The sequence below is a fragment of the Fringilla coelebs genome, assembly GCF_963513975.1.
Source record: "Fringilla coelebs genome assembly, chromosome: 3".
Lineage (NCBI taxonomy): Eukaryota > Metazoa > Chordata > Aves > Passeriformes > Fringillidae > Fringilla > Fringilla coelebs.
In genome coordinates, this window is record NC_140030.1 from 83,662,581 (window position 1) to 83,685,518 (window position 22,938).

At 48.7% G+C, this 22,938-nt stretch overlaps 1 protein-coding gene across 4 annotated transcripts in view; it reads left to right on the forward strand.

Moving 5' to 3' along the window:
• The first annotated feature begins 51 nt into the window (after positions 1–51).
• The window catches only part of TMEM63B (transmembrane protein 63B), a 48,881-nt gene continuing 25,994 nt past the window's right edge, over positions 52–22,938 (forward strand). For all 4 annotated transcript variants that reach the window (XR_014616009.1, XM_084202122.1, XM_084202124.1 and 1 more), the window contains exon 1: positions 52–209. The gene's annotated coding sequence lies outside the window, so the exon portion shown is untranslated. The remainder of the gene's footprint in view (positions 210–22,938) is intronic.

The following is a 22,938-nucleotide window of genomic DNA, read 5'->3' on the forward strand; positions in this document are numbered from 1 at the left end:
GCAGAGCCAGCGGCTGCGCGCCCCGCCCACTGCTGGGGCCCCGCCCCCTCGCCGAGCGCAGCCGAACCCAGCCGAACCGAGCCGAACCCGGCCGAGCCCAGCGGTCGTCGCTCTCTGCCGAGGGCGGCGGAGAGGAGCGTGGTACCGCAGCGCCTGGCCCGGCCCGGCCTGGCCCAGCCCGGGGAGAGCCCGTCCGCGCTTGACACGGGGTAAGGAGCCGCCGGTAAGCGGGCGGGAGCTGGGGTACTGCGGGGCACGGCAGCCGCGGCTCTTCTAGGCCCGGAGGGTTTTTGCCGGCAATGGTGGGGGGGGTGTCCGCGGTGGCGCCTCAGGCCGTGCTGAGGGCGGGCCGGGCCGGGCCGGGCGCGCGGCGGAGACGGCCGGGGCCGGGGGCGCCGCTGCCATCTTGGGGCGGAGCGGGGCGGGGGGCGCGCCCGGCGCGGTGCCCATGGAGCGGCGTGGGCCGCCCGCCGCCCCAAGGCCGCCCGGGCTTTCCTTCTGTCCCCCGGGCGCTCGTCCTTTGCCATCCCTCGCCTCGCCTGCTGTTGGGTAACCGGGTTTGTCCGGCACCTCGGGGGTCGCCGGACCCCTGCCCGCGGCGCGCCCGTCTCTTCTGCGGTCGGCGCTTTTGTGCGTCGCTCCTGCAGGCACTGCTGTGAAGCAGAGCAGCAGGGTGGCAGGACGGATGTTCCGAGGGTGGTGGGAGTAGCGCGGAGTTTTCTGATACTGCCTTGCTTATCTTCCCCTGGAATACTTGACAAAGGGCTGTCGGATACAGCTCATGTCCACGGCCAGATAGTCAAGCCTTTTTGCTCTTGTCTCAATCGCCAACCGCTCCACATCAGCAAGCCATGTTTTTTTCCTCCGGCTGTAGAGTGCACCCTTTATGTAGCTATCTGCTGGAAGGGGCATCACGCCAAAAATCTGCAATGTGGCTGCAGTTAGCCCGGTGTTCTCAGCAGGTTTGGTAGCTCTCAGCTAGATGGAGAGCAGGTGTTTTGGTGATTTGAGGTTCTGGGCACCTCCCTCCCTTGCTCATCTCGATAGTAGAAGTTAGAAACAAAAAGCCTATCAATGTATGCTCAGGGTGGCTAATTTAGTTGTGCATAGTCCTAGAGGAATCTCTTCTCTCCTGGATTTGTTTGTTACTGTGAAAGTGTCCTACTCCATAGTGTCATTCTCTAGAGGAAGCACACGCGGAAGGCCATGGGCTGTGGGGCAGGAGGATCCGATTAGTGGCAGTACAAAGCTACCTTAGGGTTGCATGGCTCGGGCACCTTTTGGGTGGTGCCGCCGATGCCCCACCTGAGTGTGGGACAGAGCCTTTGCAAGTGCATGGCCGGGACCTGTGCCCTTCCCCTCCAAACAATCACACCGTACAGTCCCTAATAGCCTTTATTACTATTAATGCTTCTGAGAGAGGCAAAGCTGACTACTCAGCTCCTAACTGACTCCAGGAGGACTCTATTCAACCAGAAATAGCAAAGCATTACTTCTAATGACTGCAATTAGCTGGTATCTACCGAGGAAGGCCTTTTTCATCTTGAGCCTTTTAGTAGTAGGAATACGCTATCTTTATGGGGAGAGAAGTCCATTCTGCAGTCTTCACCGGGATACCATAAGAGCAAAATAAACATGAAAGAGCGTGCCTTTGAGGGGATTGGGAAGAGGCTCTGGTTTGACTCATAAGTATGTTTTGTTGCAATAAGTTTGCTCTATTTTTGTCTGTTCCTGTCTTTGGTAACCTTGGAAGGAACTAAAGCTACTGTATTTTCTGGGGGTGTCAGTTTTCATGTCAAGAAGGCATCGCCATGAGGCTTTCCAATGCTCCATTTTCTTGCCCTTTGACCAGAGCATAGTGTAACTGTCCTGAATTGTTCTGAAGCCATGAGTTGAGACAAGAAGAATCCTGAGTGTGCTTTGCTTCTAGTTTGCGTGGGGGTTTAAATTTTTTTTTTTCTTTCTGAGCTTAAAGTATCCTTGGTTATATTTTTCAGCTTTCTGCACTAATAAAGTGGGCTAGGAACTTGCTTGGAGGCATTTTTATATTGTTTACATGGAAAAAAAAAAATCTTCACAAAATCTCTTTATTCTGGGAACTAGAACTTCCAGAAAATCCCAGGTAGCCTGAGATTTCAATAAGAGCTTGAGAGCTGGCAGTGCCCAGGCCCTGTTTTTTGTCTGTTGCTACTTACCCTTCGTGTGAGCCTCTGGTCACTGGGAACAGGAGCATCCTGCCGGCAGCTCCTCTGTCACCCGCCCATCCACACCGAGGTGCAACCCCCTTTCCGTAAGCGCCCCAGCTCCATCCTGGTGGCCAAAGTGAGGCTGTGTGCTGAAAATCCAAGGACTGCAGGCGACACCTCCCGCTCCCACCCAAGACAGCTGGGACCTGTGTCGTGTGACGTGAAGCCTGCGCAGCCGTGTGGTTCTTGGGGAGGGAGGAGGCCCTGGGTGTAGGATACTCCGTGTGTGCTGTTAATTCCAGACAGCGCTGGTTATGGATCCTGTGGCTGATTTGCATATCAAAGCATCTGAGAGCTCTGCCGTGGGTAGGGATGGGCAAGGATGATAAGACTTGCTGGAGGCTGGGACTAGATCTTTCCCGTGGCTTTTTTTGGTGCACAGACAGATGAGACAAGATGATGGGAATGTTTGGAAAATGGAGTTTGTCTCCATGTCCTTGAATGGCAGGACCATAAAGGCTTTTTTAATCTAGCAGCTGCATTCCAGAGGGTGGGAACCAAGCAATTCTTGGTGACAGTCCCTCAGGCTGCTCCTTTCCTGCCTCCTCCTGCCACTGAGAGCTTGCTGGGTAGCCCTCAATGTTGAGCCCTGCAGATGCACACACACACACAACCCCCTCCCTATCATCCAGCGGCTCCTGCAGGAAATGGCCAGTATGCCAGCCTGCTGCTTTTTCTCCACACTGCCTCTCACACAAGGAGGCAGAGGTCCTGCTTGGAGCCTCAAAGCAAAGGGGCAGATTTCCTACTGCCTGAACTGGCTCTGCAGTGTTTCAGGTCTTTCGTGATGGCTCAAGAGGTGTTGGGGAGGGGGGACAGGGAATGGCAGAGCCTTGAATGGTCCACGGCCTCTGAGATACTGAATGAGTCAGAGGAAGGTTTGGCGATGTCTAATCTCAGTAAAGCTGTCTGTTCTTCCTCCTGACTCTGGAAATGAACCTGGGGAGTTTCAAGCTTGCCTGCAGGCTGAGCTGGAAACTTGAAATGCAGGTTTCCAGGAAGGGAGAGAGGTGGGGGTCCCTGTGTCCCTCTGCCACTTTGATCTCAGCAAGAGTGTTGCTGATGCTCTAGCCTCAAAGGACCACACCGTGGGGCAGGTGGCCTGTCCGAAGGTAGTTCTGTGTTCATTGTGGGAGTGCATGCTGCCCAGAACTGCAGTCCTCGTCCTCTTTCCTGTGCCCTGTACAGCTCAGGCTCTTACTGTCATGGACTCCTCACCTTCCTACTCATAGGGCAAGTTGATTTGTGCAGGACCTACCTTGAGCACAGCCTTCTCAGAAGGCACCTTTCTGCCTGCAGTCATCAGTCAGAAGCATTCTGGCTCGTCCAGGGTAGTGAGTTGGGGGGCAGGCCTGATGCATTGCCTAGAAAGTTGGTTAAAAGGAGAAAAATAAAGATCAAGGAATGAGAAAGAAATGCATCTGTATGTATGCATTCTGCAACAGAGAGAGAGTGAGATTGGCAAAGTCACTGCCAAGCCTGTAGAGCAAAGGCTTGCGGTATAAAATGGCTTTTCTCTGAGCCTGCAGGCCTGTGGTTGGCACTGCCTTCTCACTTCATGTCCTTCCAGCATGGAGCTGGGTGTCTGCCCTCTGCTCCAAATACAGATTAGCTGCAGGAAGCCTGAGGCTGGCTTGCTATGAGAGATGCAGAATCCTTTCCTCCATTTTTCTCTGCACAGTGCTCACTGCCCTTTACAGTGCTATGTTTGCATGCTCCCTATGTGTTCCTTGCACATGATTGCTAAACAGCCTTGGAAAGGCTTCTGTTCTCCCCATGGCTCTTGCATGTTGAAATTGACTGCCCGCAGTTCTCCCTCTTCTGTTTGCACCTCCCTTCCTTCGCTCCATTTTAAAGCCAGGTTGGGGAATAGAAACAGTTTCCCAGTATCCCAGTGCTCTTGTCAGGCCAAACTCTTGGGGTGGCTGCACAGTTTATATGGGCAAGATAGGCATCCTGTTGGTATAGCCTGCTACATTTGGGCAAGGTCTCCTGTTCTTGATGTGCTTTGGTCTAACTGTTGATGCCAGCAGCCTCTGCCCACATGGTTATTGTGCTGGGAAGAGAGAGAGCTTTTATGCTCGCTGCTTTTCCTCAGAGAAATTGGCTGTTGGTAGTACAGGTCTGGCTTAAAGCGAGGTTTTGAAGATTTCCATTTCTGTTGGCTGTTTGTGCTGTTGCATTAAAGAAAGGGCTGGATCTCTTAAAGAACTGTGTATTAGGAAGGCGACACATTGCATCAGCACAGGCAAAAGCAGTGACAGGCAGGATTCATGCTGCCTGTTTTCAGTGTGTTTTGCTATTGCTTTTCTGAACCACCACAGCCATGCTACCTCTGAGCACCAAGCTGAAAAATCTTCCTGCCTTTCTCTGTCTGGAAGAATGACTGCTGCAGACCTTTCCTGTGTGTCTGTTTGCCCTCACTCCCTGGAAGGACTGTATTCCCCCAGAGCTACCTGCATCCCTTCCCTGGGTGTGCTCATCACCTCTGAACCCCTATAATTTTATGTGCAGAGAAGTTTCTTGCTTTGACATCCCCTTCCCAAACAATGCTCTCTCATGTTTCTGTGCAGCTGCCACCAGTGATATGACCTCTGGTTCTGTCGCCGTGTGGTGTTGCCTGTGGGGAGGTGTTGTGCTTTCTCCTGTTGACCTGCGTGGAAGAACTGTTCTGATGGGCTCCCTTAAATCATCCACCTGTCCCCTGATGTGTTGCTGACATGGGTCAGGGGCAGCGTGCTGTTCTTACAAGTGTAATTTTGCACGAGAGTGCATTTGGTGGGAGAGTTGTGTGCTGGCCTGGCCCTTATCTGACTTTTGCCAGATAAACAGTGGCCTTTAGTAGACTTTGTTTCAGAACACTTCAAAGTTAGAGACAATCTTGGCATGATCTTGTACTTAGAGGAAACTCAGATGGCAGCAGGCCTTGTCTTCTGCTCGAAGTAATTATCACATCTCATGATTTCTGCTGGAGGGCAGGGAGCACATGGCAATGACACTGACTGGGGAGGGTCTCTGAAGATGGCCTCAGGATACTTGTGCTCTTGAAACAAAAATTTAATGCCTTTGGGTGCCAAGGAAGATCTTAAAAGGGATTCATCCTTCATCTCCTTGTGCTTATGGCGTACACTGTGAAGCCATTGAGTTTTGGAGGCTCTCAGGTGATGCTGGTCAAGCTGACATCAAGCATATACAAGTGGGTGGTTTGGTTTTCCTGGGCTCTAACTCCATGCTTGAGGCATAGACCTGGAAACTAATTATTGTTGTGTGTCCGCTGAGCTGCGGTTGCTGCCCAAGGACTCACTATTACTCACAACACAGAAAAGGCAGCTTGAGTTGGCATTAGTCACAAAGTTATAAATCTGGGAGGAAGGAACTGGGTTTGTGGTGGATGTGGAAACTTGGTGCGAGCTCCCAGCTATGGCAGAAGGAGCTGATGCAGCTTTTGGATAGAAGGACTTAGTTTCTGCAGGCATGGAGAAGAGGAACAAATAAAGTGTGACAGTAAGAGCTTTGTCTTCACCTTGCAAAGGAGATCAGGGTGATGAGTTAATTCTAAAAAGCAAATCCAAGCACAAATCATAGAATAGGTGACATGACTATTTTGGTAAATTGGATGTGGTCATATGGGCAAAGCATTATGAAATTTCCCTGACAGTACTTCCAGACTAAGGCAACTTTTGCATGGTGAGCAGCCACCAGAGAAAACATCTGGTGAAGGGACTGTCCAAGGTTTGATCCCTTGAAATACAGGGGAAAAGAATGGGACTACATCCAACCTGTCTTAATAAGGTAGAATAAACAGTTAGTGTTTATTCTGTTAGGGAGGTGGGAGAATATGCCACTTAAAAATCACCAGCATCCATTTGTCTGGAGCGTAGTGCATCAAGTTGGTCAACACCCCTGCCTTAGAGGATGGCCTGCCTGGTAGGTGAGAGGGGATGACAGATAAATGTAATAGGTCTTGACTTAAGTCAGCCTGTGTCAGTGACCCAAGTGTAAGCCTTGTACACAAATGAGAAAGGAGTAGGAGATAGGAAGCATGCCCCATGTGGACCCTCAATTAATGGCAAAACTGTATTCAAAAGAGTTTCTATCTGTTAAAGGGACCCTAGCTAGGCAGGGGGAAGATATTGGTATTGCCAGAATTTGAGGATTAGTTCTCTTCTGGGGAGCAGGAAGACACAAGGAAATCCTTGCGCCAGGCTGTGTGAGGAATGACACCTCTAAGGTGCAGGAAGCAATTAGTGCTCTGCAAAGCCTTGTGCCAGGCTGCATTAGGAGTGATGCCTCTAAGGTGCAGGAAGCAATTAGTGCTCTCCTGAACAGAGATGAGATGTTGCTGAAGGGACAGGCTCAGATATAGAGGCGACTCTTGGAGAAGGATGTGTGCAGGCAAGAGACTATCCAGCAAAGCAATAGAAATTAAGGTCTTTAGAAATATGGTGTGGGAGGAAGGATGAGAGCTGTGAGAAGGGCTGTGTAGCCTGAGTAAGAAAAAGGTGGAGGAGGGAACTTCATGGTCTTTAAGAATGTACAGCAATGTACATTTTTAGAAGACTGTAGTTGTGATGAAGATGGGGCAGGAAGTCACTTTACCTGTAATTAGGGAGTTCAGACTTTATGGTTCCCTGTAATATCAGTTGGGATAGTGAAGCAGAAAGGGAGGCTATCTTGAAGGGCTTTTTGGGGAGTTGGGGTGTGTATGTTAGTTTTGGAAGAAATTGGCTAAAAGTCTGTAGATGTGGAAGACTTGCAACTGGCTGTGCCTCAAGTAAAGAATCTTGAGGACTGTTAAGGCCCCTTCAAGGCTGGCAGTTGTAAGGAACATTTTACACCTGGAAAGGCAGCAATGAGTAGCCCAAAGAATGAGACTTTATTGCTGTAGATTATGCTGGGGAGATTGATACTAAAATACACTGTCTAAATCCAATGTTGATGCCCAGAAAAGGCTGCTGAAAAATTGAAGAAAATGAAGAAAAGTTACAGTATTAGTCTGAGGTCTGAAGAGATAGATAAGGAGATGAATCTGTTTATCTAATCAAGGCAAAGATGAAGGTGAGGCTTGGTTATCCTGCTTAAGCATAACATATCTTATGACATGTATCATTAGCTTGGTAGAGTAGAAATGCCAGGCTATGAAGAGTGGCAGAAAAAACTGTGGTGAGATGCTGGGATTGTGGTCACCTTCAGAGCCGTGCAGCCAACTCTGCCTTCTCCTCTTGTACATGTGGAGGTCTTCGCCTGTTACTTTTTCAGTGCACCTCTGTTCTCTGTGTTTCTTCTCCTTGCTTGTTGCCCCTTAGTATCTAAGGCCTTTTCTTGAGACTCCTCTACCTTATGAGCAGACAGCTCCAGTAAAACAAAGCAGAGACAGCACATATGCCTATCCATTTTTCTTTTCACCTGGCATTTACAGTCACTCACCTGGCCCCAGCTTATGTAGAGCTGTCGATGCCCTGACAAACCTGCACCCATTCTCTGTGCATCCTGTTATCTGCATTCTTACTGATTTATAGCATCCCTTCTCCCGTGATGCCCAGCTACTTTGCCAAACAGGTATTTGGGAACAGCCAGCACCTAACAACTCTCCAAACTCAGCACCCTAGCTGGTGAAAATGATTAATGAAACCAAAGATGACCCTTGCCTCTGGTTCCTGGCAGTCTGTAATGCAGTGCTTTGGCACTTTGAGCTATTAGTTTATTTAGGGTCATTATGCATGTTTTCAGTCTGTGAGGTGATGTTTCTTCCTTAGTCCAGTGAACAAGCCTCGAAAGGGAGACTGGGTGAGATACTGCAGCAGATGGCTCACTAAAATCTTGCTACATCCACAATTTCCCTTTCACCCACTAACACTGTAATGCTGTTAAAAATAAAAATGATCCAGTGAGCCTGACAGGATGTATCCCTTGTAAATCCCTGCTGCATAGTGCTCATGGAATTTCATGTTCTCTATCTTCATGTTTTATTACTGCCTGGGGTAAGAGGGGAATTTCAAAGCTAGTAGATAGCTCTTGACTATGGTTTCAAGTCAGGGAAAGCAAATGCTTTGATGTGCTTTAAGCAAAAAGGAGGGGAAACCCCCAGCATTTTACTTTTTTATTTTGTTTTCTTCTAAGCTTTGTTCCATTTGATGAGAGCAGAGCTCTGGTTTGTAGGAAATAACGCCAGTAAGCCTTTGTGTTTTCATCTGGGGAGTTGAGTGCTACAGGGGGAAACAGCTGAAGTTGCTCCAGGAGAGTCTTGTGGAGTAGGAGCCATAGCTCAGCTTTCCTCTGGTGGATATGGAGTGAGAGATGCACCTTTGCAAATCAATGGTTTAAAACCATGATAAGGTGGCAGTATTTGAGCATGGTCTGGGCCATGTCTCTGAAGTGCATTAGGTGTCTCCTCCAAAACACCTGCAGCTTCTAGCCTGCTTGATGTGTAGGACTGCCTGTTTTGATTGCTCTGCCAATACGTTATTTTAGTATTAAATGCTCCTGCTTCTAAAGTCTAGTTTTATTCCACCACCTTAAAACGCTGAGAAGCAGTTTTGCCAGTATAACTGTACCTCCATCAGCAGACTTATGCCTGTGGAGACATGTTGATTGCTTGGGTCTTTGCCTCTGTGTCTGACACAGCTGTGCTTGCAGATGTCTCTGGGGGTGGCTAGATGTGAAAGATCAAATAGAATCTTTAGATGAAACTTGCAGATCTGGGGAAGAGAAGAGATGGGGCAATCTAAGTAGAGCAGGTGGGTAGTTTTGTTGAGCCTCTTTTCAGAATGCATGGGAGTGAGTGGAAGTGTGTGTCTGGTAAATAGAGAACAAAGCAGGCTTATTCCGTCATTCTTACCATGCTCCATCCAGCTCCTCCTTGGAGCAGGAGTTGGATAGAGCAGCATTGGCTGTATCAAAAGGGGGGAAATGATGCTTTAAGTTTTAGCTTTTATATTTTTCAGATTCTGTGCTGCTTTAGTGTATAGTTCTGAGCTTCGTATTAAGCTTCATGTTAAGCTCCCTTCACAGAGTAGCTAGGCAAAACAATTCCTTTTCTACCTTGGGACCAAGGACAACCTATAGAAGTTTCAGGCCCAAGAGCATAAACAATGGTGGATTGAAGAGAGAAAACAAGAAGGATGGGACTTTATAATATGAAGCTGTAATTGGACAATTAACTCCAATATGCAAATGGACCAAAACTTATAAAAGTGTGAGACCTCATGATCAGTTGTCCATTTTGTGACCATTTTGGGTTCATCTCGGGTGTGGCCCTGGCCAGGCTCTTGTACTGCCCAAGGTGTATCCATTGAGGCCTTTTAATAAATAACTACTTTATTCTTTAACTCTCTCTAGCCTCTGTTCTTGGTCAGCCTTCTCAAGGTATCAGGACAGTGTAGGCAGAGGTGTCTTTGCTATTTGAACTACAGCATGCATACCCTGTCTTGTGTTGTTTGCACTGCATTTCTTGGAGCAAGAAAAGAAATTTTTAAACCCGTTTGGTGAAAGTAGACTCCAACCCTTCCAAGCAGTGGTACAGGTAGGGCTGCATGTTGTAGCTGAATAGGTGTGTGGGCTGGAAACTCCCAGCCTAGTCCTGAAAAACTGCTGCAGGGTGGTGAGCCTGTCTGGCCTGGGGCAAAGATGCCCACCTGCTCTCCCCTCTATTTCCTTCTGTGCCCTCTGGTTGTCTCCATCCTGTCAGTCATCCTTATCATCCTGTAATTGCCTCACAGCCTGCTCTAGCATATCAGAGCATCCTTTGACTTGCAAGGAGCATTTCTGATTGCAAAACCTGTGCTTTCTACCAACTCCTCCTTTCTGAACTGGCTCTGGAGACTCTGGGCCAACACCCTCTCCTTGTATCCCAGCACCAGCACTTTGCTGCCTTGTTATTCCTGCTCTGCCTTCCTGTTTAGACAGGTGTACATTTTCATACCCTTTTTGCCTGCAGGAGTCTCGTGGCAGGTGGATTTCAGGATAAGAGGGTTTGAGACTCAAATGTGGCTGGAGAGCAGTGGTTTGGTGTTGGGATTTTTGTTTCTTGGGTTGTTTTGTTGGGTTTTTTTATCTGCCTGTACTTCTTAAAGTATATGTGTTAGAGATGGCAGGACATGAACAGCTGTCCCCTTGCTTGGTAAGTGAATAGGCAAAAGAAGGTCCAGGAGGAAGACCTGCTGGTACATGTTGCTGCCTGCAGTGCTGGGGGAGGAACCTCCCATTTCTTTCTGTACTGTGGTACCAAAGCAAATACCAGAGGGAATAGTCAAGATATGGTTTCCACTCTTCTGATCTGGTGACTGTAAATGCCAGGTGAAAAGAAAAATGGACAGGCATATGTGCTGTCTCTGTTGGCATCCCCCAGGGAGCTGGGGACTGGCCTTTCCCTTACATAAACTTAAACCCTACCTCTCCAGGCAGGAGAGAACTAAAGGAGAAAATGTGACATGAAGACAGGTGGCAGATTGCAGGAGGAGACACTTGAGAGCTGCATGAGGTGTAGAATGGTGCCCATTGGTGGGGAGTGGCAGCTGGGGGCACTGGGCTGAGCAGCCTCGCTCCACCCAAAGGTGGATGCTGCCTGCAGACAGGAGAGGCTGTGCAGGGGCTGGCATGGGTCCTGTGACTCAGACTGGAGATGGATGAGGAGTGTTTTAGTTCTTCTTTCTCATTTTTTTGTGTTAAACTTGCATCTTGGTGCCACTGCATGCTCCCTGGAGGGCAGAGAGCATACCTGTTCCTGGAGGGCCTAAGCACTGGCTTTGGATGGAAAATTAAACTAGCAGTGGCAAAACTTTGCAAGGTGCACTGCTGCCCAGCTGGGCATCTTGCTGTCTGCTTAGAGCTGACCAAGCTGGCAGGGGCAGTGTGAAGCTTTTGTTCTTGCAGTTACTCTGTCAAGCAGGTGGGAGACCATCCAAAAACATCTTTGGTTTTAATCCTGTTGCTAATTCCAAGACAGGTGTTGCTCATCCAGGAGAGGGGTAAATTCACAAGTCAGAGCAAATAGAAGACAGCAGGGCAGTGACAGCTCCCTGCTGCTTTCCTGGACCTTAACAATGGGAGCAGAGGTCTGTCACTGCAAGACATACCCTTCGCTCCTAGTAACTCAACAGGGATTTCAGCTGACTGTGGGGGAGAGTGCAGGCAGCAACAAGTACTTGTGTGCTGCTAGTATTATCACCTGGAAAGTGGATTGTCTTTCCAGTGGCTGGAAATTAGCTGTGTTATCTCCCTGGGAGGAGCTATATGTGGTTCTGATGAACAGAGGCATGAGGCATATCAGCAGCATACCTGTAGTCATGCAGCTGTTCAGGGTGGGATGCAGAGCACAGGCAGGTTCCCCTGTGCTGTGGATCCATGCCGCTTCACTGCTACTCTCCAAAGTAGAGTGTTGGTTCCTCGCCCTGTGTCTCGGAGTGGTGGGGATGCCAGAGGCAGGCTGGATGCATGGTTGGTAGCAGCAGGGAGTGAGTCAGTGCTGGGGCGAGCGAATCGGTGCTGGGAGGAGCAGGTGGGTAGGGGTGAGGATGGCCGGGAGCTGCTACATGGATATGTGGGAAGCTGGCATAGAGTGGGCACCCAGCAGTGGGTACAGGGGGGAATCAGGAGGATGAAGGGAGCAAAGGATCATCCTAGGCATGGGCAAAGTTGCTGGTGCCTTCACCTCTGGTGGTGCATGGAGTGCAGAATCCTGCATCCCTGTTGATCCGTACTGAAAGGATGGTATACCAGGGTAAACTGAGTGGATGGCTTACAGCCAAAACTTGTTACACAGTTGTCCAGCAGTTCCTGGACCCTATGTGTCACAATGTCCTGTGCTCCAGTCATGCCTCTGGACTCCAAGCCTTGGCTGAACATGCCCTAGAAGTCAGCTGAGGCTTTCTGGTAAAGCCCCTGACACCAACCCTGCCTTGTCTGTTAGGAAAGGTTAAAAACTCAGAAATTGATCCAGCCCCTTAATGTAAACATCCATTCCAGTCAGCCCATTTGGGACTGGTAAGTGCAGTGGCATAGAAGACAAATGTGGGGAAGGGAGCCAGGAGGTCCATTATGAGTTTGGTAGGGTGGAAGAGATGTTGGCTGTTTGAGGGCAGGAAAGCAATAACTTTCTCCAAGATGGAGAGGAAAATGTGAGGTTCTGAAGATTAGCCTGGCATCATGAGATGGCTGGATGCAGCCAGGAAGGAGAAATGGAAAATGAGGTGGTGGCTCTAGAAAGAGTCAGGGTCTGGCACTGATTGTTTTGCCTGGAGGGGCTTCAAGAATCTGATCTGCCACCATATGGGTGTGCAGTTCAGTAACATCACATGGGATATGTTTCCAGCCATCCAGGATGGGATATAGCTTGGCACTGGAGAAAGTCTGCAAAATTCAAGGAGCCCTAGAAGGCACTCATTTCTTGCCTTCTCTTGCTCAGGAGCATATTCTTGGACAGTATTCCACGTGTGAGATGGTGCCTTGGGGAGTTGGGGTTGTAATCCCTTTCCTTCCCCTACCCTGCTTTGAGACCCATAGCGAACCTTGTCATGCTCATCTCTGCCCACAACTGAAGGCTGGTGTCACTAGTGCCTCAGCAGTCAGATATCCTTGCAGATCTTCCCAGGGGCACTGAGCAAATGGAATAACAGAGTGACCATCCAGAGCAGGCTGGGCAAGGGTGAGTAGTGGGGATTACTTCCCCAGCCACTGGCTGGAGAGGTTTTGTTTCCTCTGGAGATGGGCACTGCCTTAAGAGGTCCTGTCAAAGCACTGTAGCAACCAGCAGTGCTTTATTGAGCTGCTGCAAGAAGGTCTCAGAAACTGGCAGAAGATTTTCGGAGCCTTCATTTTAAATTGGTGCTTCAACACCTGCTGGCACTTAGTGCTTCTCAAGCCTGGAGCAGGCTGCAAGGGGATGCTGGCACAGTCCTTTGTGCTTGATCTGATCTCACACTTTCGCAGGAAAGTGTTCTCAGAGCTTAGGAGTCTGATGTGAAAGAATAAGTGTGCCCTTGAGTCTCCTTGCATTGGTGAGGGAACTGCAGGTGATCAGCTGATTCTGCAGCACCCATCCCTAAGTAACCCTCCCACGATCCCCTCATCTTCCCACGACAGAAGAAAGTTCCCTTGCTCATGCTTCCTTGACTCATCTCATCCTCCACTTCCAACAGGAGTGTGTTTGGTGTTAGTAAACATCATGTTATAAATAGGCAACTGATGCTATATTGGGAGGAGATTTCTGTGGCGACCTTAGTGGGGCCTGGGCCTGGAAGCTGGGAGTACAGCTCAGGCATGCAGGGGCATTAGTGATCCCTCATCAAGGGGCACCTGTGGATGTGGCTGAGGGGATGCTTCCTCTGCTCCAACTTTTTTACCTGGCCCCGAGATGTTATCCAGAGCCTCCCACCCCTACCAGCCCTGCTCGGCTTCTCACTACAAGGATGTTGAGATGCTGGAGCATGTCCAGAGAAGGGCAGTGGAACTGGTGAAGGATCCAGATCACAAATCTGGATCCTTCACCACACAAATGAAGTGTGGCTGAGGGAGCTGGGGATGTTTAATCTTCAGAAAAGGAGGCTCATGGGGAACACGTACCTACCTGCAAGGAGGTTGTAGGCAGATGGGAGACAGTGTCTTCTCCCACCTAACAAGTGATAGGACTTAGGGACATGCCTTTAAGTTGCACCAGAGGAAGTTTAAGTTAGATTTTAGGAAGAGTCAGGCATTGGAACAAGATGTCCGGAGATATGGTGGAATCCCTATCCCTGGAAGTATTCAAAACCCATATGGATGTGGCACCTGGGTACACGGTTTAACGGTGGATGCAGCAGTGCTGGGTTAACAGTTGGACTGGATGATCTTAGAGGTCTTTCCTAACATTAATGATTCTGTGAATCTGTGATATGAAGATTGATATTAGATAGGTAGGATTGAAAGCAGGTAGGATTCAGGAGGAAGGCGCGAGATGCAAGTGGCTATGTAAGGCTAAATTTAGCCCTGAGGGTCTGCAGGTGCTCCATGTAGGGACTAAAATACTGCTGGCCGGCAGCAGTGGAGTAAAATGGGAACTTGGTAGCTGTCAGCTTGCTTCTGTTGAGATGATCCCTGACTCAGAAGGTCTACAGCGAGCATCTCTGTGACTCTCTAAGATGAGCAGGTAACAGCCCTGGGATGCTTTGCAGTGTCCATTGGGTTGCCGAGTAGAAGGCACCAAGCAAGGGGATACCTCTTTGATTGCTGAGGAGTCGCACGTACACAATGCCTGTGCCACTTGGAGAGCAAGTGTTGACCCTAAAACACTGCTGGGGCTGTGGATTTCTGATGAGCTGCAGTAAACGAGTCACATGCACACGCCCAGTGTGAGTGCATGAGGTGGAGCCCAGCAGAGATGCATGTGGCAAAGCAGATCGCAAAGCTCCCAGGGTTGGTTCTGACGGGACATGTCCCTGCCACCCAGACCTGGCAGTCTGTCCCCAGCAGCCAGGGCTGGCGCCACAGCCTCAGTAGAGACTCAATTTCCATATGTGGGGATTCTTGAAGACTTTGACTGGGATGCTGGTCAAGTGGCATAAGCAGAGGTCAGGGTGCCAGTTGTGAAATTCCAGCCTCCTCACTTACAGAGCTGTGGCAGGATTACTGTGGCAAGTGGGCATAAACAGGTGGGCAGGGCAGCAGCAGTAGTGGGGCTAGCCACCCAGGACAGGAGGCTGGAGGAGTTGCTGCTCTCCTGCACCCTTGTGCTTTCCCGTTTCAGGCCCTGGAGGACTAAGCATGGCTGTCAGGTTTGCTCTGCAGGCTGCTGGTCACTGTCTAGCCTGGGATGTATGTTTCCAGCACTAGCAGTGTAGGGAGGAGATACAATGTACCCTCCTCAGGAGGCTGCGATTCTAGGAGGAGCTGTAAGTTGGCATGCCTGGGTGGTCTTAGGCAGGGGACAGCTTACTTTGCAGCCTTCTCCCTTACTAGATATGAGGGGGGCTGGGGGAGAGGAGCACCAGGCTTCCCTGGGAGCTCTAGGGAGGTGTGGTGGTGGATTGAAAAGTGCAAACTGAATCTGAAAGCTCTCCAGTTTGGGGGGAAGAGGTTTTGCTTGGTCTGCTGCTCAGGTAAGCAGTGTTGTCTGGCCTTACTCTGCATTGTCCAGGTTGTGTTTTAAGCCATGTAAACCTGAGGCTGCCTAGGGTTTTCCTGGGCTTCCTCCTCAGAGCTGATTGGGATGTGTTGGAACAGGCTTCCCAGAACAGCCTGATTGGCATGCAAAATGTGGCAGTGGGGCTACACTTTATCCATTGATAAAGAGCAAAATGTGCTGTGAGAGGCTTCTGCCTCATCTGTAGTGTGTAGCACATGTCTTTTCATGCCATAATCTAAAAAACAAATGTTAGGAAGCCTCCATTATGCATTAATGGAGTTTGTCTCTGCCGTTGGTATCTGTAGGTTGCCTGCCCCAGTAAGAGTGCAGGAAATTCTAGATCATACTGCTTGGGATTACTCTGAAGGAACTTGAGTGCTTCAGTGCAGGAGACCTTTTCAAAATACCCTGTAAGATCAGTGGAGGTAACAAAGGTTATGTTGTGTGTTTGCGTTTGCCGAGAGCTGATTGGCAAGCCGATTGATGTTGATGATCCACAGCAAGTCTGGTAACAAGGATCAGGTGTTTCCCACTATGTAAAAATGGCACAACTGGAATGTTTTAATGTTTGTTGATATAAATGGGAAAACTGAAGTTCTCCTTGTAGCAGTTGACAGGTATCAAAATACTGTGTTTATTTATTTTTTTTAATCAAAAGATAAAAACAAACAAACTTACTTTGCCCTCCCTCTGTGGACAGTTTGGGCACCATGGGAGGCAGCTGTGCCGGAAGGAAATGGGAAGTGAGAGGACAGGCTAGGATGACAGAGTGCTGGGATATATGTATATTTGGCCACAATGTGACTGAAAGATAACCCTTTGGCCTGTGCCTGTCCGGCTCAGAATGGGAAGGAGGTGTGTTGCAGAGCAAGGAGACTGCAGTACCACTCTTCCCTCTGTCCCTAGCTCTATCTATGCTTGGGGTGTTTGGGCACAATACATGTAGAAAGATGCTGACCACACAGAGAGATATCAGCTGTGGAAACAGTCCCACTGGAAAGGCGTGCTTGGAAAAATGACAGATGTACAGACTGTAGCTCGAGGAAAATGGAGACAGGTAAGAGATGTCTTCTGTCAGCAAGGAACCTTCAATCCCCTTGCTGAGAAGGGAGAACGGTATTTTTTTAAGAAGCAGTGAGAAGCAGAAGTAATGAAATTTGGAAGCAGAATCTGGAGAAATGGCATGCTTTTCAAGCCTGCCAAAACCATTTCCCCAGGAAGAGGAGAATGATCCTTCTGGTCTAGGATCATTTATTTAGCTGGTTGCTATGAAGTGTATTGCAGGAACCTATTTGTCATCATTAAAGAAAAATTCTACTTAAACTTCTTGGTCTTTGCTGCCTCTACCCTGAGGTACCCAACTGGGGCTAGGTTGGTAACTGCTGCACATAGCCAAAGTCCAGAGAATGGTCTTGGAAAACATCTGGTGCTTGAAGCAGAGCACAGTACTTAAGTTTGTCCCTTTTTGGGTAAACACTTTAATTCAGCCATGTACTTATGATGACTTCAGTAAAAGTGTTTCAAGATAAGTATGTGCTTGGGAGCTTTCCTCATATCTTTTGCAACAAGATCATTGAAGAAATACCTTAACAACTGTTACCCCACACAGTTGCTGAAGATTTGCATTAGGAGAAATACTAAGCAGTAATCTCATCTGGGTTATTAATTAGTAATTTATCTCAGAATGCCATAGTCTACTAATCGGGGTTTTTTTTTTCCTGCTCTTGTGATGTGTTTGGGAAGGCCAAGCAAACTTCATGCCTATAAAGAAAATGCCTCAGCCACTGTTTTGGATGGTTTCTTTTCATGCCAGACATGTGGTCTGTTGTCCCAGTTCAGAAATGGGTTATGGAGCAGCATGTTCATCCCTGTGAACCAGCAAAGAACAGGGGTTTTGTCTCTAGGTATCCTGAACCTTTGGAGTCCACTGGCTCCTTTTTATTTCGGTGATGGCCCCTCCTGCCCCCCTCTGTGATGCTGCACTTCACTTCAGTCCAGCCAGGCAGGTGCCCTTTCCATAGAAGGTGAACAGTTGGGAATGTGATTTCTTGGTAGAAGCCCATGGCATGTTTTAGTGCATCCTGGCAGTGTTGTGCTCTGTGCTGGTAACTGTGCCCAGCAGATGGTTAGGGTTGTATGGGGTGACCATCAAACGTCAAGACTTCACATAAGGATGGAGACATGAAGTCAAGAGATAGATGTCACCTCAGGTCTGGGGCACCTGGACCCACCACACTGTTTTCTTTTGACATTAGAAGTCATCTGTGGAAACGTGGAAATTGAAAGGCTTTAGGAGGGAAAGGTGGTCTCAGGAAATACAGTCAGAATAAGGATTGAGGTGGAAGGGCTTAGCAGCAGATGTGGTGGGATGGGAATAGCACAGCTCTTCTGAGCATGTCTCTTTCAGAGCTAACTGCTACAGCTCCCCTGAAGCTGTTCACCGCTGCTTTTTGCTCTTTTTAGGGCAGTGCTTTCCATGGAAAGCAGCCTCCAGATGTGCAAGCTGCCTTACAGCAGCTCCAGGCTATGATGCTTAGCTGCTCCTGGGTGTTCTCCAAACCCATGCCCATGGAATGCACCCATGTCTGTTTTCCTTTCAGCACCACTGCCTAGAGCAGCAGAGCCCAGGAAAGTGTGGCATACCTCAGGGGCTTGTCAGGTGTCTGCTCTTACTCCTTCTGTGTAATACTGGTCTGTCTGGGCTAGAGGGCCATTCCTGCCTTCACCTCCAGCAGAGAGGTGAAGGCAGGAATGCCTTAGTCCAGTGTTTGGTATGTTCCACATTGTTTTTTGAGGTGACCTCGAAGCCATTTCCTTCATATCAAGTTAGGATGTTGTTGGTCTTAGTAGATGTGAGCACATTGGCTTGAGCTGGAGCTCTGGGCAAGAGGAATTCAGGTTACTAAACTGCAGTCTTTAATGGACTCTCATAGGCTTGATATTTGCTTGTGTGGAGCTGTGCTCCATGGATAAACAGTGACTCAGAGCAGCTTCATCCAGTTAAAGTACTATTTCTTTGTTTGCCCTAACATTGAGATAGAGCCTGCATGACATGAGGCTCATGCTGCCGCGTCTTACCAAAAATGCAGTGCCCTCCTCCAAGCCCAGACAGCCACTTTATCTTACACGCCTTTATCAGTGGGTCTGGGAGCCAGGCTGCTTACCTTGAAGTACCACTTCAGTGTTCCTTGGTCTCTGCTGGATCTCAGTGCCCAGCGCCCAGCTGGCGCTTTGTTCCCTGTGTTCCCAAGCCAGGTCCAGATCCTCTTGCCAAGCCCAGTGGGGTGGAGCGAAACCATTGAAAAGAAGAGCCCGATCAGCATCTCTCAAGTGCCAGTAGCTGGCTGAGGGCCCAGCCTGGTGCATGCCAGTGACTCCTGCCTGCAGACCCCAGCCCCAGCAGTGAAAAGCAGGCAAGAGCTGCCCTGGAAACTCAAGGAGAGGTAGGTGTTCAACAACCCTCATTTTTTCCCAGCAGGTAAAGGTTATTGGGCACCTGTCTCCAGATTAGATCTCTTTGGCAGCATGAGAGCAAATATCACATAAAAATAGGAGTTGGGATATCTCTAGGTCCTGATGTGTTGAGTGAGGTCCAACAGATCTCTCAGGCTTTGGAGCAAGGACAGTCTCACTGCTCTGTTTAATGTCCATTTACCTCTGCTGTGACCTTTGTTATTTATTCAGGGCCCAGCAGGAGGTCAAAATTGGTCTCTTATAATATCTGTCTCTCTTACGGAAGTGAGTAGCTCCTGGGACAGAGTGCAAAAGGGGAACTGTGTGCTGTAGGGCCTCAAGATTTTTCCAGTGGCACAGTTGTCCTAGTTTGGACATGTTTGGGGCCAAGGTTGCCCTGCTGCACTTGGTTGTACTGGGTTCCATGCCAAACCTGTGTGTAGTGCGCTGGTGCCATGGGTTGGGTTGGGCTGTGCTGCTGTTGCTGGAACCCTGACTCTCTTGAGATTTCCCCAGTCGATGCAGAAATCGAATTCCTAGATGGTCTCCTATAACTGTCCTGGCTTGCTGGCCACATCCAGACCTCTTGCTGTGAGAGTCCTTTGCTGATATCTTCTGTTGTTGAGGAATAATTGAAGACTTTTCTCCTTCTGCTGTGGCTGCCAAATCTCTTTACAACTCAGCATGAAGTCATACAGGGAGCTCAATTTTGCTTGCTGCAGGGCTGTGATTACCTTGACCTTTGGTGTTCAGCTGTGCTGTGGGTCCTTTGTAGACCAACTCTGCAAGGCAAGCACTATCTTAGGAATGCTTTAAGGAAGGTGGGAAAAGGTGAGAACACCCTCAGCCTGCAAATTGTAAACACTTGAAGCTGCAATCTGCTGAAGGACCTTGGAAAAGAATCAGCTTTTATCTGTTACAGGAAGGGTGCCAGTGCCAGAATTTGAAGTAGATGTTCCTGTTTTAGGAGCATCACTGAGGCTGCTCCTGCTGAAGCTCATGCAGTACCCTGGCAGCTTGTCCCTCAGTGCCCACGAGGGAAGAGAGTTCCCTCTAGGCTTCCTGGTTCGCATTCTGGGTGTCTGCTGCTGGATGACAGAGCCAGGCTGGTGGGCCCTTCCCTGCTAGTGCCAGGCTTCTTCACCAGTATGTGAAGGAGGATTTTTTCTATGTGCCACTAAGCACCATCTCCAGGGATGCTGCTCTAAGCACATGGACCCATATTGCCACTTGTTCTTGAACTGATGCGTGGTTTCAATTTTCACATGTCCCTGTGGAGCAATTGCTCAAGAAGGGTGTAGGTAGTTGACACTGCCTGAATACCTGGCACCCACCAAAGCCACTCTCTTGCTCCCTTGCACAGCTGGACAGGGGAGAGAGAATGTAATGAAGGGCTCCTGAGTTGAGGACTTGGAGAGAGCACTCATCAAATACCATCACAGGCAAAACAGGCTCAAATTAGAGATATTACATTATTTTCTTGCTAACGAAATCAGAGCAGGATAATGAGAAATAAAATAACACCTTAACAACACGTTTTACCTAGACCTACCTCCTATCCCAGTAATGCAGGGAAGACAGGAAATAGGAGTTTAGGCTCAGTTCATCACCTGTTGTTTCTCCTGCTGCTCAGGGAAAGGAGTCATTCCCCTGGTCTACTGTGGGATCTCTCCCACAGGAGATAGTTCTCCATCAACTTCTCCAACGTGGGTCCATCTCATGAGCAACAGCTCTTTGTGAACTACTACTACGTGAGTCCATCCCATAGACAGTAACACCCCTCAAACTGCTGCAGCATGGGTCAGTCTTCCACAGGGTGCAGTCCTTCAAGGACAGGCTGCTCCAGCATGGTTCCTCTCTCCACGTGTCTCTTGCAGGTTCTCAGCCTCCTCTCAGGCATTCACCTGCTCCAGCGTGGGTCACCTCCATGGACTGGAAGGTGATCTCTGCATCCCCATGGACTGCAGAGGCACAGTTACTTCACCATGGTCTCTACCACAGGCTACAGAGGAATCCTTGCCCTGGTGCCTGGAGCATCTACCCTCCCTCGTTCTCCACTGGCCTCAGTGTCTGCATACTTGTTCCTCTCACATGTTCTCACCTCACTCTTCTCTGACTCCAATTTCAACTGCACAATAATTTTTTCTTTCTTTGTTTTACATATGTTATTGCAAAGGAGTTACCACCACTTCTTATTGGGCCAGCCTTGACCAGCTTTGGAGCTGCCAGGGATTGGCTCTGCTGGAAATGGAGGAAGCTTCTGGTAGCTTCTCACAGAAGCCACTCCTGTAGCAGCCCTTCTCTGCACCCCCCTTCCTACCAGAGCTTGGCCATGCAAACCAAATAGAAAGAGGCAGGAAGCTTTTTGAAGTACCATCCAGGAGAGGTAATGCCCCAATCCTGTGCATGCCTAGTTTGGTGGTGTCAGTTTAGGACAGGAGGACCAGGCAAGAGAGAAGTTTACCCCAAATAACTTCTGGCTGCTCAAGCAGCTTTCACACTACAGAATAAGGGATAGGGATGCTCTCAGGGCTGATGCACTAGGGTGTTCTGCCAGCCTCTGGTGAGGAATCAGCTGTGAAGCCCTGAGAGGTGGCTTGGACTCCTTAGAGCGATGGTCCTTGCCACTATTTGGTGACTTGTGTCACCAGGGAGTTTCCTTGGTGGGAAGTGCTGATCATACTTCATAGGCAAGTGATTGTAATTGCACCCAGTGAACAGAATTCTTGTGTCTTTGAATACTGTGCTGCAAGGAGGTAAAGATTTCTGTCATGCAGAAGGGAGGAGGAGGAAACAGTCAATGTGACCTTGAGAGACTAGATAAAAACACCGTTTTATGAGACACACACACATTTTTCACTCAAGAGGAAAAGCTGGGTGTAGATAAGAATACCCAGTCTGTGACTGGCCGGAAACAAATACGAGGCCTGAGGAAAGATGAGTGTGTGGTACTCCCCTCTACACAAGGGGATTAAGATCAAAAGCTTTAGAATGAGGTGAGGTTACTAATAAACAAAGGAAAAAGGAATGAGAGCTGCAAGAGTGCAGAGCTCCTGCTAAAAACATGCCCCTGTGCAAAAGGGATAAGATGGTATTTAGTCACTTGAGAAACAGGAGAGACGTGGAAAAATTCAGCGTAAATATGAAATCACCAGGGAGATTGGTTTGTGTTTATGCCAAGCCAGATGTCTTGCACCTGAACAGCTCTTCTTAATGCTTGAAAACCAAAGTGGTATTTGTGCAGTAAAGATCCTGTATGAATAGTGACTCTCACTTAAAAAATTAAGTATGGGAGAGCTAGCCTGGGGCAGGCCTACAGGTTGTAAGGAAAGTGCAGGTCATATGCAGGTAGTATAAATGATGATAATAGTCATACAGGAGATAATCAAGATGGCAAGCCACGAAGAACAGCCATTGTGCCAATGGAATCCATAAACCAGAAGCTGAAAACTACTGGTATTGTGAGGTTGTGAAGTCTCCATCCTTGTTTTTGCCAAAAGTCTACTGGGAATTGGTGGAGTTGCTACTGCTGGGGTGTTGAGTGACAGGTGAGGAAGCCCTGTTATCTGGGACTTACTCCCAGCCATATGATTCGGTTGCCATATGGCCACTGCTCTGCAGAATATACCATGGGTAGTCCAGCACCTCATCAGTCTTACTGCTCTAATGTTTATTTTTTACTGGCTCACTATCAGTGTATGCCTACAGGAAACAAGGGAAGCCAAACAGTAAGTGTTATTCCTTTATAAAGTACAATCTGGCAGGCAAACTTGATTTCTTTCTGAGATTTATAGCCTAGGAACTTGAAGGGAAAGTGACAGGTAGATATATTTGTAACTTAAGTATTTGATTTGGTAACTAATGAAACACTCAAAATTTACTGTAAACCAGGGTGATTCTGCAGTGCAAACAGAGCTGATTGATGTGGAGAACTGTTTGATAGATTGGGCTTTCTCTTGATGGCAGAGAATGAGTCCCTTGCCATGAGCTGGGATGCATGGATAGGTTCCTGTGAGACACCATTGAGGGTGTCTGTGTTATTGAAACTCCATAGTGTTTGTCAGTTAGCAGACAAGATGGGGCTGGGGACCTCTCCTTCATGGTACAGGAATGCCAGGTACCATGGCCATGTTGTTCCTTGTA